This window comes from Dermacentor andersoni, chromosome 5 (assembly GCF_023375885.2).
Source record: "Dermacentor andersoni chromosome 5, qqDerAnde1_hic_scaffold, whole genome shotgun sequence".
Classification (NCBI taxonomy): domain Eukaryota; kingdom Metazoa; phylum Arthropoda; class Arachnida; order Ixodida; family Ixodidae; genus Dermacentor; species Dermacentor andersoni.
The window spans coordinates 78,916,030-78,932,669 of NC_092818.1; the positions used below are offsets into that span (position 1 = coordinate 78,916,030).

The 16,640-nt window shown below is 46.8% G+C and overlaps 1 long non-coding RNA gene across 3 annotated transcripts in view; it reads right to left on the reverse strand.

Moving 5' to 3' along the window:
- Positions 1-3,515: 3,515 nt before the first annotated feature.
- LOC129385018 (uncharacterized) overlaps positions 3,516-16,640 on the reverse strand; it is a 209,014-nt gene continuing 195,889 nt past the window's right edge. For all 3 annotated transcript variants that reach the window (XR_008612550.2, XR_008612552.2, XR_008612551.1), the window contains 2 exons: positions 7,189-7,291; positions 3,516-4,421 (listed from right to left, as the gene is read on the reverse strand). This is a non-coding gene — a long non-coding RNA (uncharacterized lncRNA). The remainder of the gene's footprint in view (positions 4,422-7,188; positions 7,292-16,640) is intronic.

Genomic DNA, 16,640 nt, shown 5'->3' on the forward strand with positions numbered 1-16,640 from the left:
TAGTCCGCCATAAAGAAAGCAACAAAATCCCCATAAAGAAAGGCGTCAGGCAGGGAGATACGATCTCTCCAATGCTATTCACAGCGCGTTTGCAGGAGGTATTCAGAGACCTGCATTGGGAAGAATTGGGGATAAGAGTTAATGGACAATACCTTAGTAACTTGCGATTCGCGGATGATAGTGCCTTGCTTAGTAACTCAGGGGACCAATTACAATGCATGCTCACTGACCTGGAGACGCAAAGCAGAAGGGTGGGTCTAAAAATTAATCTGCAGAAAACTAATGTAATGTTTAGCAGTCCCGGAAGAGAACAACAGTTTACCATAGGTAGCGAGACACTGGAAGTGGTAAGGGAATACGTCTACTTAGGGCAGGCAGTGACCACGGATCCGGATGGGCTGGGGTGCGTTTGGCAGGCATTCTCAGATCATGAACAGCAGGTTACCATTATCCCTCGAGAGAAAAGTGTATAACAGCTGTGTCTTACCAGTACTCACGTACGGGGCAGAAACCTGGAGACTTACGAAAAGGATTGTACTTAAACTGAGGACGACGCAACGGGCTATGGAAGGAAGAATGATGGGTGTAACGTTAAGGGATAAGAAAATAGCAGATTGGGTGAGGGAACACACGCTAGTTAATGACATCTTAGTTGAAATCAAGAAAAAGAAATGGGCATGGCCAGGACATGTAATGAGGAGGGAAGATAACCGATGGCCACTAAGGGATTCCTAGGGAAGGGAAGCGCAGCAGGGGGCGGCAGAAAGTTAGGTGGGCGGATGAGATTAAGAAGTTTGCAGGGACAACATGGCCACAATCAGTACATGACCGGGGTAGTTGGAGAAGTATGGGAGAGGCCTTTGCCCTGCAGTGGGCGTAACCAGGATGATGATGATGATGATGATGATGATGATGATGATGATGATGATGCTGATGATGATGATGATGATGATGATGATGATGATGATGATGATGATGATATGTGCGCAGCAGCGGGTGAAAGGAACGCAGCCGAATCCTGAGCCTATATATAGCAATAACGCTTGGCTCTGCCAGACAATCGGGCATGCGGAATTTCCCATCTACATCGATTACAGGACGGTGTCTGTGGGTATTCTCATGACGATCTCTGCCTAATACTGTAAGGTCCTGCATGAGTGTCTTGATGAAAGTGTTGAAAGGAAATAGTGAAAAGTGATGAAAGGAAATGTAGTGAATGCCAGGTTTGCCCGTTGAAACGTGATAGTGGGACCACTTCGCTGGGCACTAAACCGAAGTTCTGTTATTTCTAACACAGGCATGTGTAGGGTCCTTTCTTCGAAAATGAATTCTAGCACCTGCAACGCTGATTTTGTACCGCAGAACACCGTCCATTTCTGAGATACCTGGGCTGTAATAAAAAGGCCCGTCTACTGTATTGTGACTAGTTCAACAGCCGCAGAGGTCGATTTCTGTCCAATTGAAGTAATTAGGTAATGTCTAGGTGCTGGATAACAAACGCGGCCGTTGTGGCAGATGGTGTGACCGAACCATGGTTACACCGCGTATACCAGCTAACGTTAACCAAGTTGTTGAAAAAAAAAGATTTCCAAAATATTATAGAGGATACAATTCTAAGGCCTACCGTGTTCTGATCTTCTGGAACAGAACCTCTAAAAGTCGAACAGCGCAGGACTTAAAACTGTATATTACACCGTGTTTCTTAAATTTTTTTTTGTTCCTTGAAGAGATTGACTAACGTTAACTGGGACACCCTATATACTTGTACAGTTGCACTAGATGATGCAAATATATGAGACAGGGCGAGTTATTTAAGGACGATGGAAGAAACGTGGGACTCCTTCGTAATTCAAGGTATTTGAAGCCTCGGCAATGGTCTCGGTATTAGCCAAGGAGGTTTTTCGGGAATGTCGGCGGCCTGGAAGCTTGCGGATAGTATGCTCACGTGGCATGCAGCTGCATTTGAGAACTCGCAGTCCGGTTTGGATCCTGGAAGTAATGCTGAGAGGTAGTGCGAGTGTCTAGTCATTAGGCGAAGATCAGTTCGCTCAAATTCAGAGCAGCTGTATACGTCGAGTGGCCAAGACCGTGGTTCTGCTGCTGTGCTCTTTGGTTGGGTTGCGGCGTACCAAGCCAAGACATACGCACAGCGCTTTTGCTTGAAGGCTCTGAAGGCAGCGTGCGCGGACTCTATGAGTCCATGTTAGATAGCGCATGCATGCTGTGCAGGTACGCAGCCCAGGAACACTATATACAGTCACCAACAGATAAGCAGTGTGAGCCGTTTGCGTATAAAAAGCTTTCAGACAGGCTACGCTGGTCTTGGCCCAGTAGCCCTGTAGTAGAGTGGTAGCACAGTGGTCGAAGCGGACGCCTAGGTTTCTTCTAGGTAATTCCACCTTCACAGTGCTGGATAACATTCCTTAGGGTGGCTCAACGGCTATAACTTTGAACTTCTGAGGATGGTGTCGCGGGTTCGATTACCGTCTGCGGCAGACACATTACGGCGGGACAGGAATACAAAAAAAAAAGAAGAAAACGCTCGTGTACCGCACTTCGGGTGCACGTTAAGGAACTCCAGGGAGTCGAAATTGATCCAAAGCCCACGATTTACTGCACGCCTCGTAACCTATTGTGTGCGGTTTTAGGGACGTTAAACCCCGCAATTTAATTGAGTGTCGGCTCAAAGCAGCGTCGGTTTTTTTATTCGTCCGTTCGTTGTCCTTTGAGAAACGGTTCCTTTGTTCCTGGACGGAACGGCTGTTCACAGGCCGGAGAACTGAGGCAAAGGACGGGCAAAACAGATGAAAAGCACGCATTTCCTCGCGATCTGGCGCCTTTCAAGGGTATTGCAGATGCGCCATGCATCGCGCAGCGCTCGAATGCGCATCAAGCTTTCAGAGCACTGCACCACTCGGCCCCTCTGCATCTGAAAGCAAGAGATAAGGGAAGAAGCGTAGCAGCACGAAATCAAGAGAAATGCACTCGATGGTCGCCTATAGTTTCTTCGCATCCGCTCGCAAAGCCATTAGATGTATACCCCTCTTATTCTGTAAGGTTGTCCCGCGCGTATACCCTGAAATCACGCGCAAAGTTGGGTGCCATTATGCTGCCTCCAGAGCGCCTTCTGCTTCAGCATTGGCGTGTGTAAAGATTGCCGTTCGTCGCCACGCGACGCGCCTTCCTAAACACACGCGCTCCCGTGCAAATCCATTACGATGCGGCTGCGTATGCAGAAAAAAAAAGAAAAAAAAAGAGATCGAGCTGAACAAATCGTGTTTGAGCGAATCGCAGGACAATTCTTTAAACAGCGATCACAATACGCTTGAGCGGCGCTTTGAAGCGTGCACCTCGGTGGTGGAGAAACGGTTTCTGCCTGGGTGAGTTCAGAATGCGATTCATGCGCCCAACGCCTTCCTCGTGGAAACGTATCAAACTCCATTCGTCCCATAGCCCGTTCTGCAAGAATACGAAGACACGAAAGCAGAACCAACCAGGCACGACACAGCACGCAATACCTTAATGGTTTCGGCGGGGTTCTTATTGATATTCGGCCAAATGCAGATGGGATGAAAATATACGTCTTTCGACCTGTTTAAAATCATAAGCTTTGCCTTGGACGCGTCTTCTTCTAAACACCGTGGAGAACTTTGAAGAGCAAGAACCTGCGTGCCCGAATAGACAAAAAAAAAAAAACCGTTAGACACAATAGCAGCCTTTTTATGCATCAGTGTCTCTTCATGAACTGCAAGCTATAAGAACTGACGAGCAGAGATTCTATGAAACACACACACACAAACAAACAAAAAACAACCCCGCACAGCAGCCTCTACATTCTGAGGAACATTGGTGTCTACTACTGGTTGTTGGGCACTATGAACGACAAAATCAAAGCTACACTGGGCCTTTATGCTACCTCAAATGACACCTACAAGAGTAAACGATACAATCAAAACAGATTTAGAATTATGATTGTGCCACGAAAATTATTCTTACGCAATCTTTCCTTTTTTTTTTTTCGAATGATCCCCTACAATTTTGACGTTAATTCTTTATGAGCGAACAGATTAACTTGTCGAGCTCCAAAATGCTTAGTTCTAGTTGCAAAGATGTCATGTGAACGCCCCAGCAACGTGCCAGTCAGTGAGTGTTTGTGTAGTCATTATTATTGTTACTACATGTATTATACTGCGACAGCCTTTAAATATCTGAAATGTAGCTTGCTGTGTCACTTTATTGGTACTCTTCAGTACGCCGTCATAGTTCTCATTGTTATCGTGACATCGTCGTCAGGCCGCACCTTCATCTCAGCTTCATCCTTCGGCATATGATGGAGATACCAAACTTTGCCCATCACCGTTACTGGGTATCGGACTTGTGCCTTGGCGCGATGTGCAGTTGTGGGCTGGGCGCGCTAACCACTGAGAAAGAGAGAGAGAGAAGGAAGAAAAGACAGTGATGTCAACCAGACGTATTACCGGTATGCTACCCTACATAGGGAAAAGGAGGTTCAGGGATGAAAAGGAAGAAAGGAGAGAAAAACACTGATGGTGTAGCTTCGTCCGGAGGCGCACATCGAAACGACAAAGTGATTTATTTTGATGAAATGGGAAATGTTGGAAATTGTTGTGTCGCTGCAGGCTTCTCCCCTAATCACGGATTGTCTAATGAGCAAAGGATGATCACATGAGGTGAAATGAGAAAATAAACAACTTCAGGAAGTTCTATAACGCACTCACCGCTTTCGGGGCTTGTGAGACATGTGTCCACTGTGCAAGTGCTTTTGCCCCCGAGAATGATCTTCAATCCCTTCAATCCAGGTGATCTGACAGGGTGCGGAGTGGTTCGCGTTGGTCTTCGCAGCGGGGACGGACGCAGAAGAGATGTTCGATAGGCACCTCACACACGCAGCTGTTGCGCGAGATGTGTCACTCATCTCGGTGAATGACACGCCCTCGCATGCGACGCGAAGATGACGAAGGGAAATGAGCACCTTTCGGTTTCGCTTATTTGTGCTGGGCATTGTGCGCCACGCGGACCGAGAGGGGTTGCGTCTTTGCATGTATCTCAGAGGCAACCACAGACAGCGGTCGAACAGGTAGCGGGCGAAGGCAACGTTGTGAACATCTAAAATAAGTTATTCTTGAGAAGATATGGCAACTTGACATTGTGAGGAAACCCAGTAAAATGTCAAACGTTCTTGGGCAGCGCCCACTTCGCCGGTCTGTCATGCGATGTCCCGAAACGGTGAAAACTTATCATGACAAAGCGGCGTGTACGCACAAAAGGTGTATTATTATGCCAAACAAGCTCATTATTTTCAATAGCCGGAAAATTTCCCATTCTAAAAGGAATAAAAGATGGCAACCTGCCGATCGCTCTGGTACGGACTTCTCGGAGCTGCCGGGAAGAATCGATTTCTATTCTTTATTCGATTTCTATAGATTCGATTTCTATTTGATAAAAAATTTACGTGGTGGTATGACGCTGCAGGATCCTTTCGGCAGACACACAACATTGCTGGGCCAACTCTTATTTGTTGAGCAGTCATTTTAGCCGCATTTTTAACCTTCCGTTGCTAAACCTAAACTATGAAGACTCGTAGGACGCAGAAGCTTCATTTAGCACTTTTCTTTTTGACGATACGTTTCAGAAATTGGTAAGCTGCAAATACAAACAAATAAAAAGAAAAGAAATTGAAGCACTCAGCTCACAGATCCGTAATCAAAAACAGATATCGCAGTTTTATAGACTGCATCTATTAGAGCATCTGAAATAAACAAGTTTCCAAATCTGACTTTAAAGCTTACATGAAGTTGTTGCAATGGGGGGGCTCAAGAGAGAATTGCAAATGTCCTACATACAAATTAGTGATGTACTTTAAAACGAAGTACAATACGTCAATTATGTGCGCTATAGATGTCTCAATAGGGGTCCTTTACACAATTCTGATGTCTGTCTTTTATTACTGTTAATGCAGAGTTACAGAATTGCAAAACATTGTGTTTAAGTTTACTTAATTTCCTACAATATTCGACTATCATTTGTTAAAATATGGATTGCCTTATTCAACACTTCACCTCTAGAGTTGGTACATTTCAAACTATTTTTGCTTCTTTTGAATACCGCAAACCTTATCCCATTCTGTACAGTAAATGCCGAGCAAAATTATCTCTCCGCCCCCGTGTACTGAGATAGGAGCTCCTGAGGCAAAGTTTCTCTTAAGATTGCAGAGTGTTGTACGTTTGCTTTGCGCTACTGCTTCTATACAGTGGGCTGGGACACTCAAATGGCAGTTCATATACAAACAGCAAGAAAAAGGGACACAGAGAGGCTGGAGCCTTTGTTGATCATGACCTTATAACGCCCACAGGCCTTAAATCCAATCCATCCACCGCCATGCCGCTGAGTGGCAGTGGCTGGCACTCCCAGGACTGGATCTATATATATATATATATATATATATATATATATATGGAGTACGCATAAGTACCCAAGATTGTGGACGGACTGAGGCCTGTCGCCGAAGCACAACTGGTCGCGCAACGCACGCGTAATGCGTAGGTTGTGGGTTCGTCTCCCACCGGCGAAAGATTATTTTTTTCATCAACCTTCATTTACTCTTTTCCTCATTATTTTCCATATTTAGATGTCAAACACGGCTAACTGCCCCTACGCTTTCCTTGGCTTTATTGCCCGTTGGCTTTGATGGCATTGAGTTCAATACAAAGTGATTGAAGCACAAAACCCACATGTGACAGCAAGTTACCTGTGGTCAATAGTATATTTACCACTTAAAGCCCCCACCTGCTTCTTTTATTCCTTTTCTTACGTTTCTTTAATACCAAAGCAAGCCTTAGCGGCTTTGGCGGTTTTGGCGTAGCTATGCTAACCACGAGGTCGCGGGTGCGTATCGCGGCCGCCGTGGCCGCATGTGGATTGCGGCAAAACGCGAGAACGCTCGCATGCCTATAGATTTATGTGGCCGTTAAAAAAAAAAACCAGGTGGTCAAAATTAATCCGGGGTCCTCCACTACGGCATGCCTCATAATCAGATCGTAGTTTTGACGCGTAAAACCCCAGAATTCATTTAATAATCTTTATTTATCATTCATTATAAAAGAAACCCGATTAAGCCATCGCTGACTGCCTGAATACAAAGACGAAGAGACGACCACATATACTCACCTGAAGATCTCTGACTCGGGGTGATATCGGGCTACCCTTAATTATGCCTGAACGCTCGTAGGACCCACCAAAGAGGTTGCGTAAAATCGAACCTGGACTTCGCCTGAAAAAGAAAAAGAAAGAAGAAGAATAAAGCAAGAGAGAACTGTACGGCAAGTGATAGATGGAAGCGGACGCTTCTCGTTTCAACCGTCATTTTATGCACGGTGAAAAAAGTCGAAATAATTTTTATCTGTGCAAGCGAACGAGAACAGTCCCGAGATTGAAAAGCTCGGCGACAAACAAAAGAAATCCCTACCGTGCAAAGTAAAAAAAAATAATCCGAGAAGAAAAAAAAAAATGAAACACTGCCTAAAGGCAATCGTGTACACAAAGGGAAAACCAGCGGAGGAGAGTGCGAAAGGATTCTCGGTTATCTTAGCCGCGCCGAGCTTTCACCAAGCGAGTTCACGTGTTCTTTGTTATTCGTCGCTCGCGTTCTAAAAATAAAGCTAAACAAAGAGCTGGATGGAAAACAAAAGCAAATACAGAAAAGAACGAGCAGTGCCGTGACGTTTTCTTCTCTCGCTTTAATTGAAAGCAAGCAAAACGGCCGACCTTTGCGCAATTTCGGTTCCATTTGCTTGCTTTTATTGGCTGATACAGCACGGGCTGTCGAGTCGTTCTCGTTCGCGGAGAAGTGACACGGTATTCGGCTGCAAAAATTAAAAGTCCTTTACTCTTGAGGCATCATCAGGCACTAAACAGCCTCCGGAGAGCCACCTTCCTTTCGTCCTTCTCTGCCTTCTTTCTTTATTTTCCTTTTCAGTCGTTTGCTGTGCATCACTGTTAAAGCTTGTTTTCCTACTGCTCTCCTGGGCTCACAATTTTTTTCGTCCTTTTTCTCTTGTTTTTCATTTTTGAGCCCTGGGGAACGTTCTCAGCTTCGGGTCCCATCTACACCCCGTGCGAGTCGGTTGCTCCTCCCCGTTTGCACATCGGATCGCCTCCGTTCCTTGCTTTTCTTTGCACTGCCTCCCACGTAACGCTCTTATTTGTTTCTCAGACGCTAACACAGTCGGGAGAGTAAAAAAAAAAAAAACGAAGGAAGAAACGAGAAAAGAACCCGCTAGGGTTCGTGCAAAGAGAATAAAAAAATGTGTGTTTTTTTTATTTTCGTGATCTGCGCATTGGTTGAAACATTTTTCTGTTTGATTTCTTTCAGTTGAATTATTATCTCTTTTTTTTGCATTCGCTTTATTGCACTTCGCCTTCGCACTCGCGTTTTCATCTCAGATACAAAGTAAAAGGAAGTCCGTACGCCAATGTATGAACACAGTAAGAGGAAGCGCGTAGCCAGCGTAAGCTTTGATTCGCCTTCGTTTTCGTCCCGTTTTCTTTCTTTCTCTTTCTCTTTATCTGCATCGTTACTTCCCCCCTTGCTGCGTATACATTTTAACAATTTCTGGTTCGCCTTTACTTATTTGCATTCATCTTGCCTGCCTCCTCGCTTCTGAGTAATGCTGTCAAGCACCCTTCCTAGGGGTCTTATATATGTATGCACACATGCCGGTGTTTATGCATTACTTCGTGCTTTCCAAGGCGGCGTGGTTGGTATGTGTGTGTGCGCGAGTAGGAGAGGAGGAAGCAGTAGACGAGGAGGAGAGAAGGGCGTGGTGCACGGAGTGACTGCGCAAGAAGAATTAAAGGGGAAAAAAAGGCGAAGAGAAAGATAGAGAGGAGCAAAAAAAAGCGCCACCCTCCCGTAGCTAAAAGCCCCGATTTTACTTTCCTTCTAATGTCATTATGTTACTTTTTTTTTTTCGTCGCTTCTTGCACGCTCAATCCGATACATTTTTTTTGTTGTTTTTGTTGAAGAGGTATTTCTTCGTTCCTAGCCAGGCGTTTGTCGTTTAATTTGCGCTTGCGAGTTTTGTCTTAGCCGTGCGAGCGCGACCCCAGGCGCCTCGCGCGTAGCCGCTGAAAAGGAGAGGACAGCACTGTATCAGCACGGGGCGATGAAAGAGAGGTCAGCCTCTTATAAGACCAGATCGAATGATAGAAAAGCAAAAACGATGCAAGAGGTGGCTCAGGGAGGCTTGAGAAGCCAGAAGCGTTCGGTCCTACAAGACGCCACCGAGGAAAGGAATAAGGTGAGAAAGAAAGAAAAGAGAGCGAGAGAGAGAAAAAAGAAAGAGAAAATACGCACGTGAGCGCTGGTCTCGTTCTTGGTATTTTTTCTCTTTCTGTTCGTTTTAATGTCCTCTTTCTTTCTTCTTTCTGTCATTCCTTTCTTTTTTTTTTTTTTTGCTGCGTTCCCTCTTTATTTTCCTAATTTCTTTCACTTATCTATCATTGCTCACCGTCGTAGTTGCGTCCACCCTTCCCTGCTCTTCGTCGACATATCAACCTGGGAGATCGATAAGTAGACAGAAGCGATTTGTTTCTTTGGATTGTTGCTTATGTCCTGTCACTTTTCCTTCTTTATGCTTTTTTTTATTAGTCGCACGCACAAAAAAAAAGAAAGATCATTAAAGCAACTTTCGATTCGAGCGATGCTGCGTCAGCCATAGCCGAGCGGGGGCAGGCTCCCTCCCCCCACATCCGGAATCCAGCCGACGGTCGGTGAGCATTGCGCTTACTGAGGAATCACTACTGCCGGCCTATCTGGTTTTCTTCAGTCAACGGCCTTCGTCTCGCTTGCTCTGTTCTTTATTATTTTCACAGCACGTTTGCTGTACGCCTTGTATCACATTATTTTTTACGATAAACTATGTCCGAGAATTAACTCGTTCCTTCGCTGCTGCAAAACTGTGATTTTTTTTCTTCCTTCCTTCCTACCTTCCTTCCTTCCTTCCTTCATTTCTTTCTTTCTTTCTTTCTTTCTTTCTTTCTTTCTTTCTTTCTTTCTTTCTTTCTTTCTTTCTTTCTTTCTTTCTTTCTTTCTTCCTTCCTTCCTTCCTTTCTTTCTTTCCTTCTTTTTTTTCTTTCTGTACACTGTACTGGCATACTATACATATATAACATAGATGTGCGTCTGGCGTGCACTTTTCTACGTGACGGTATGAGCTACACATTAAACAGATATGTACCAGCTAGACCGCATAAGTGCTCCAGTTCATTAAAAAGGAAGTCTCATTACCACAGTGCGAGCAAAATAGCGGTACCAGGTACCCCTACACCAAAGGCAGCATAACAGAGAAAATAAAATTCATATTAACGGGACTTATTTATAGAAAATAAATATTTTTGGAAAACAGACCGGATACTTTCTGTTGATTCACTAATAGTTCCATGCTCTAACCCCTGTCTTAAAGAAAAAGAACTATGGGGTTTTACGTGACAAAACCACGATCTGATTATGAGGCACGCCGTAGTGGGGGACTCCGGATTAATTTTGACCCATTATTTTAAGACCATTAAGAACCCCATTATCTAACGCGCACCTAAATCTAAGTACAGGGGCGGTTTTGCATCTCGCCCCCATAGAAACGCGGCCGCCGTGGCCAGGAATTGATCCCGCGACCTCGTGCTTAGAAGAGAAACAGCAAATGCACTTAAGCAACCGCGGCGGGTTAACCCCTGCCTTAAAGAATATTTTTCAAAGCTGTTGACAGCACTTTGGCATCGCATTTGTTCTCTTTATTTTTTCGTTGTGATAGCAAATACGCGGACACTAAACTCAAGGAGCGTTTCCGCCGTCGCTGCTGCCACTGTTTTCGGTGCACTGCTGTCGTGACACCGACAGCACGTGTTTTGCCCGAGTGGCCAGGGTTAGAAGGTCTCCAGAGATGTGAGCGGCGTCTAGTGTCTTTCGCTACAAATACGACCCAGCCTATTGGACGCACAATAATTCTCGCCTCAATCTTTTGCCCATCTTTTGCAGATGAAAGGCAAGACCTCTGCACAGCTCTCAATCAGCTAGACGGAAAGCCGTTCACCTTGAACAAGATCTTGAGACCATGGCCTCGCATATCGCAGCTACAAAAGGCCACAAAAGCGCTGCTGCGATATTTGAAAGATACCGGATTGAGTCAGCGTCTGTGATCCGGACTGAGTGACCGACTGATATCCCCAGAGGACTTTCTCTTCTTCTAATCTTTACGTCCCCCTTTCCCTTTCCCCAGTGTAGGGTAGCCAACCGGGCTCAGTCCTGGTTAACCTCCCTACCTTTCATTTATCATTTTCTCTCTCTCTCTCTCTCTCTGTCTTCTCAATCGTCTTTGCGAGAGAGAAAAGGCACCGTTCTGCCATATGCTGCTGATATGAGCTTTTCTTGCGCCACACACAAAAGCATTCCTGCTTATAATCGGCTGGGCACAGCTCACCCAAAAGTTAATAGTCACACGGGAGCCCGCACTAACAGGACTGTCATCGCCGTGTCGCAGGGCACAGCTGCGAAAGTGTAGCGATGGCGTGCGCATGTGCACGCGGAGCATGCTCTTGTCCGAGCAACGTGTGTTGGATTCTATAACGAAATATTCTCGGGTTTTGTACGTGACGCAACGCCATAGCCACTACGCCACCAAGGCTCTATGTAGTATAGGCGAGAAAACAGCGACACATATAGACCGACACACGCACGCGGTGCGGTTCATGTGTGTCGCTCTATACGTGTGTCGTCGTTGTCGCCCCTATTGCGTAGACATGCAAAACCAACTCGCACAAATTTCCGTCCTAACGTAGGCCCTGATAAAAAGTAAAAAGAAGGACAACGACCACTGAAAGAATGCAAAAAGACGCTTCGGCTCCCCCGATGGGAGTCTCGTTCACCTGCCGAATCTTGGTGATGATGGGTTGGCCGTACACCCGGCGTAAGTTAATGAAGTCGGAGTTATTGACGGAAGCCCGTCTGGTCGAAAGGCTTGATAAAAAAAAGTATATCGAGTCAATTATCGTTATTGGACAAGATAATCTCCAAAGGGTGCAAAGATCTTTTTTGTTTAAGTGTACGTGCGACTGGCCGCAGTACAGTCCACTGAGGGAATCCCTTCGCCACGAACTCAACCAGTTGGACTACCGACCGCTATCGGAAGAAGGAGTTCTACACCATCGACAAGACCTAACGTCACAGGAGAAAGCCGTGCAAGCGCTACAGCGCTTTTTGCGATCTACCGGCCTTTGTGAACGCCTCTAACTGGAACGCCCTTCGTGTGTGTGTCTCTGTGTGTGCATTTTTTTAACACTTTCTTCTCTGTACTCTTTCTAACCCGTATCTCCCAACCCCAGTGCAGGGTAGCAGACCGGAGACTAATATTTGGTTAACCTCCCTGCCTTTCCTCTTCATCTCTCTCTCTCTCTCTCTCTCTCTCTCTCTCTCTCTCTCTCTGAGTATAGAACGTTTCTCCTGCTCCTCTATAAAACTGATTGAATGGAGCCTGAAGATGCGTCTAATTGGTTTCTTGGTTGTTTTTCAGCCAAGCTGATAGCGCGTAACGCACGTCTCAGTAAGACGCGATTATCAAAATTGAGAAATCTACGCAGTTCCCTGCAATGCCTGGGCGCGTGAAATCTGAAAACGTAAGCGACGCTCTGCCAAAACGGTCCAATGTCAGCGAGATGTCGCGGTAGTGCAAGAAACCATGCCCCCCCTCCCCCTCCCCTTCGCAGTCAGCGGATCATCTCTCTTCAATAAAAAACAGTTTATTCTGGTGAAGCACAATAACTTGCGCAATATAAAGCGAGCCTGCTAAAACACAAGCTAGTGATAACTCACTATTCCACCATTGCAATTCAAAAAACAATGAGCGTAATTAGAGAATACCGTGTCAGTTACATCATAACAACTATCGGTAACGCCTGACCAGTGCCACAGTCGCGTTCGAACTCAGCAACTTAGCGTATACTCTTACCATCTGCCGTATGTCCTCCCATCTACCCCACTCCTCCTCTCCCCCTCCCATGTCAATGCCGCCACCTGATTCCGGTCGTAGCCGCAAGGGGCGCGATGACTATGCTTCCAATAGAATGCCTCGATGCTCGATGCTCGATGCCACAAGGGTGCCCCGTGCTATCGAGGCACCCCAACTTCCTGTCAAGGAGCCCCGATTCCCGCATGCTCGCGCACCTCAAAGCTCCCAAAATTCGTTTGACTCCAGCTTGAACGCGTTCGTCAGTTTCGGCCAGTGTCCGAAGAGACGCCACTGCGAGAATCAAATACCGATCTTGCAACGCTGGCGCTTAGGTCAGCGGCAGGAGAGAAAACCCTTGCATACTTTGCTGCATTCGTAGCTCAAGCGCCATCTGATAATAGCTGGGGAAGTCGTTTTTCGAGGCTTTATACTGGTAGCAGAGAGGGAACACAACTCACTTTCCGGACAGGCTTCACCTGCATATTCTCAGGCAAATAGCAGAACTGAAAGCTGTGAGAGCTGGCGATTGTTCATGGTAAAACTAACGCGAACAAGAAACGAAGCACACAGGAGGTAGTTTACAAACAAGAGCTGTCTCGCAACTCAGTTTATTTCAGAAAACGATTATACATATATACACTCCCCGCTAGCTGTAATGAGCATGTAAGAAACATTCACAGCAACAAAATCGAAAGTGCGCGCTAGTTTTACCATGAAAAAACTCAGGCAAGATTGAATGGCGCAGCTCGACACAATAGGACTACGCGGAACGAGCTTTGCAGCTCAATGTCACAAAAACGGTTCCGGTAGAGCCCATCTCTCGACGAATGCCATCGTCGATGCGATTGTCACTAAAGCAATGTACCGACACACCGCAATGACACCGCGGTGTCACTGCAATGACACGCGAAGTGGCAAACTCGCTGCCAAGCATAATGTCTGTAAAGGTCTGTACTATGTGTGCGTGTGTCTGTGTGCGTGCGTGCGCGTGCGTGCGTGCATGTACACACACACAAACACACAAACACACACACACACACACACACACACACACACACAAACACATACATTACAACCGTCTGCCGTGTCACACTGGTTGGCATGTACTGCAGAACACCGGGAAAATTCGACAGCTCATACACAAAGGCGCAGCACGGATCAAAATACTCTCGCCCCTCGGAAAGTAAAACAAGAGCTTGCAAGGCCCGTTGCGTGACAAGTAGAGGAGGTCAGCGAGGCAGTCTAACAAGCCCGCGAGCGAGTTTCACAATCCCCTCGTATATATACTATACGACTTCGAAAGCCGTCGGAGAGTCACTTCGAAGCACGCAAACTTGTCTCCATACGAATACGTCGAGCGAGAGCCCTCACACATGCGCGATGAGCACCGGAAGAGACGGCCCCCTTCCCCGCACGTGCAGCAAACGGTTGACGGTGGAGAAAGTGTGGTGGAAAGGGAGCAGAGATAGAGAGAGTGTATGTGTGTGTGTGTGCGTGTGACGAAGGCGTCTAGCGAAGTAGCCGATACTGGAGGCGATGCCACTGCTGCCTCGCGTGCGTGCTGTCAGCTGGTCTCAGATGACAACCAATGTCAGACTCCAGGGACGACGCCATGATGGATGGCAGCTCACGTCCCGGCGAACGACACTGATAACGCATTTGCATGCGACGTGGAACGCAAGCGGGCTGCATTAAGCCCGCGGCTGCTCCTGCCGCCGCCGCCGCCGCCGCCGCTGCTGCTGCTTTTCGTAGATAGAGTTCCCTTAGGTTTGCTTCGGTTTAGCCGTCGAGTCGAGGCGGGCCACTCTTTCGTCGCTGCCTGCAAACTCGGAGGACCCCAGCCCCGTGTATATACACGAAGCAGCCTTAAACGTCGGTGGTGGATCCCGACGGCTGGTTCATGTTTTCTTTATTTTTCCCTTTTCCCTTCGAAGTCGCATTTATTTGTTCTTGTGCTTGGCTGCGCCTTGTTCTCCGCGTTACCTTATATTTAAATGCCCATGGAAGAAGAGGTGGACATCCTTAGTTGACTCCGCGGTTTATCATTTCCTTTTTGATTTCAGCGATCAACCACCCGACAAGATTGGTGACACTGGGTGAAGGACCAGATTGAAAGCACGAGTCTGCGAAAAGTCAATATTACCAATACCAATGAAATATACGTCGTTTGATTCCTACATTATTTCAGAATATTCTAAAATTGCTATTACAAGCTGAGACCGAATATACGTCACACAATAAAACTATGAAATAGAGACAGAGATGAATGAGATGCCAGAGGCAGGGAGGTTAACTAGAGGATGAATTCCAGTTTGCTATTCTGCATTGGGGATCGGGGAAGGGTAGAACGAAAGATAGAAAAGTGCATAGAAAAAAATACATCCGCACGCACACACATAACGATAACGCAGGAGTCGTTCAACTAGGTCACTTGAACAAAGGAGCTCTAGTAGCAGCTTCGTCGCCTTCCTGTGTGAGGACCGCATAAGCTGGCATTCCAAGATCGTCTCCACCAGAAAGCGGCCTATCGTCGAGGCGTGCCAACGCTACCTCGAGTGCCTGTCTTTGGGGGCTCTAGCGATGAAAATGTTCCATGGTTTCTCCGCTGCCGCAGTTGTCCCAAGTAGCACTGTCAGTCATTGGAATTCGGCAAGCAAGATTATTCGTGAGACGTACGCCAAGCCGCAGTCGGCAGAGAACAGTCGTCTCAGTTTAATATAGTCCAGCTGGAACGCGGAAATTAAAGGATGGGTCCAGGCGATGCAGACGTGTATGCCGGAAACCTCGCATGTTCCATATGGGTCCTGTGACATCGCGCGCGAGCATGCGAACCTTCATTGCTGCACCTGTTCTTGACAGCGGGATGGGTTCAATGAACGCCTTCTTCGTGAGCACTCCTCCATGGCAAGCGACAGTACATGTGCATTGTGGAATTGAACGAGTTCCACAAACAGTCGGCTACATTCGCCGGCTTCTGACATACGGTAGGTGTCTGACTACCGGTAGGTGTCTGACTACACCTACCGCCTGAGCATCCTAGGTATGATGAAACCGTTGTACCGGCTGTCGCTTGGGGTCCCGTTTACCGAATCACACTCGTTCATAATCAGATGGGCCGACAGCCCTACCTGTTGCATTTGGGGCTGTTAAGAAACAATATCACACTTTTGGTGCGTCTTCCAACGTATACAGAGAGGAAGGGGCTTTGTGCCATGTAAGAGACACTGGACAGCTGGCCACTGCCAGAGCAAAAGGTACTTGGACAGTTGTCACAATGGATGTGTGCGATATTGGAAGCCAAGGCAGTAGTTCGCTTCCTGCGATCTACGTGCCTGCTAGACGGGCTATGATGGTGATATGTATACCGTTTCGATTTTGTGCGCTGATTCCCGTTCCTATACTCGTCTTTCTCCGTTCGTCCATTTTTAAATCATTTTTCCCTTTCTCCGCATCATCATCATCATCATCATCAGCCTGGCTACGCCCACTGCCGGCCAAAGGCCTCTCCCATACTTCTCCAACTACCCCGGTCATGTACTAATTGTGGCCATGTCGTCCCTGCAAACTTCTTAATCTCATCCGCCCACCTAACCTTCTGACTCCCCCTGCTACGCTTCCCGT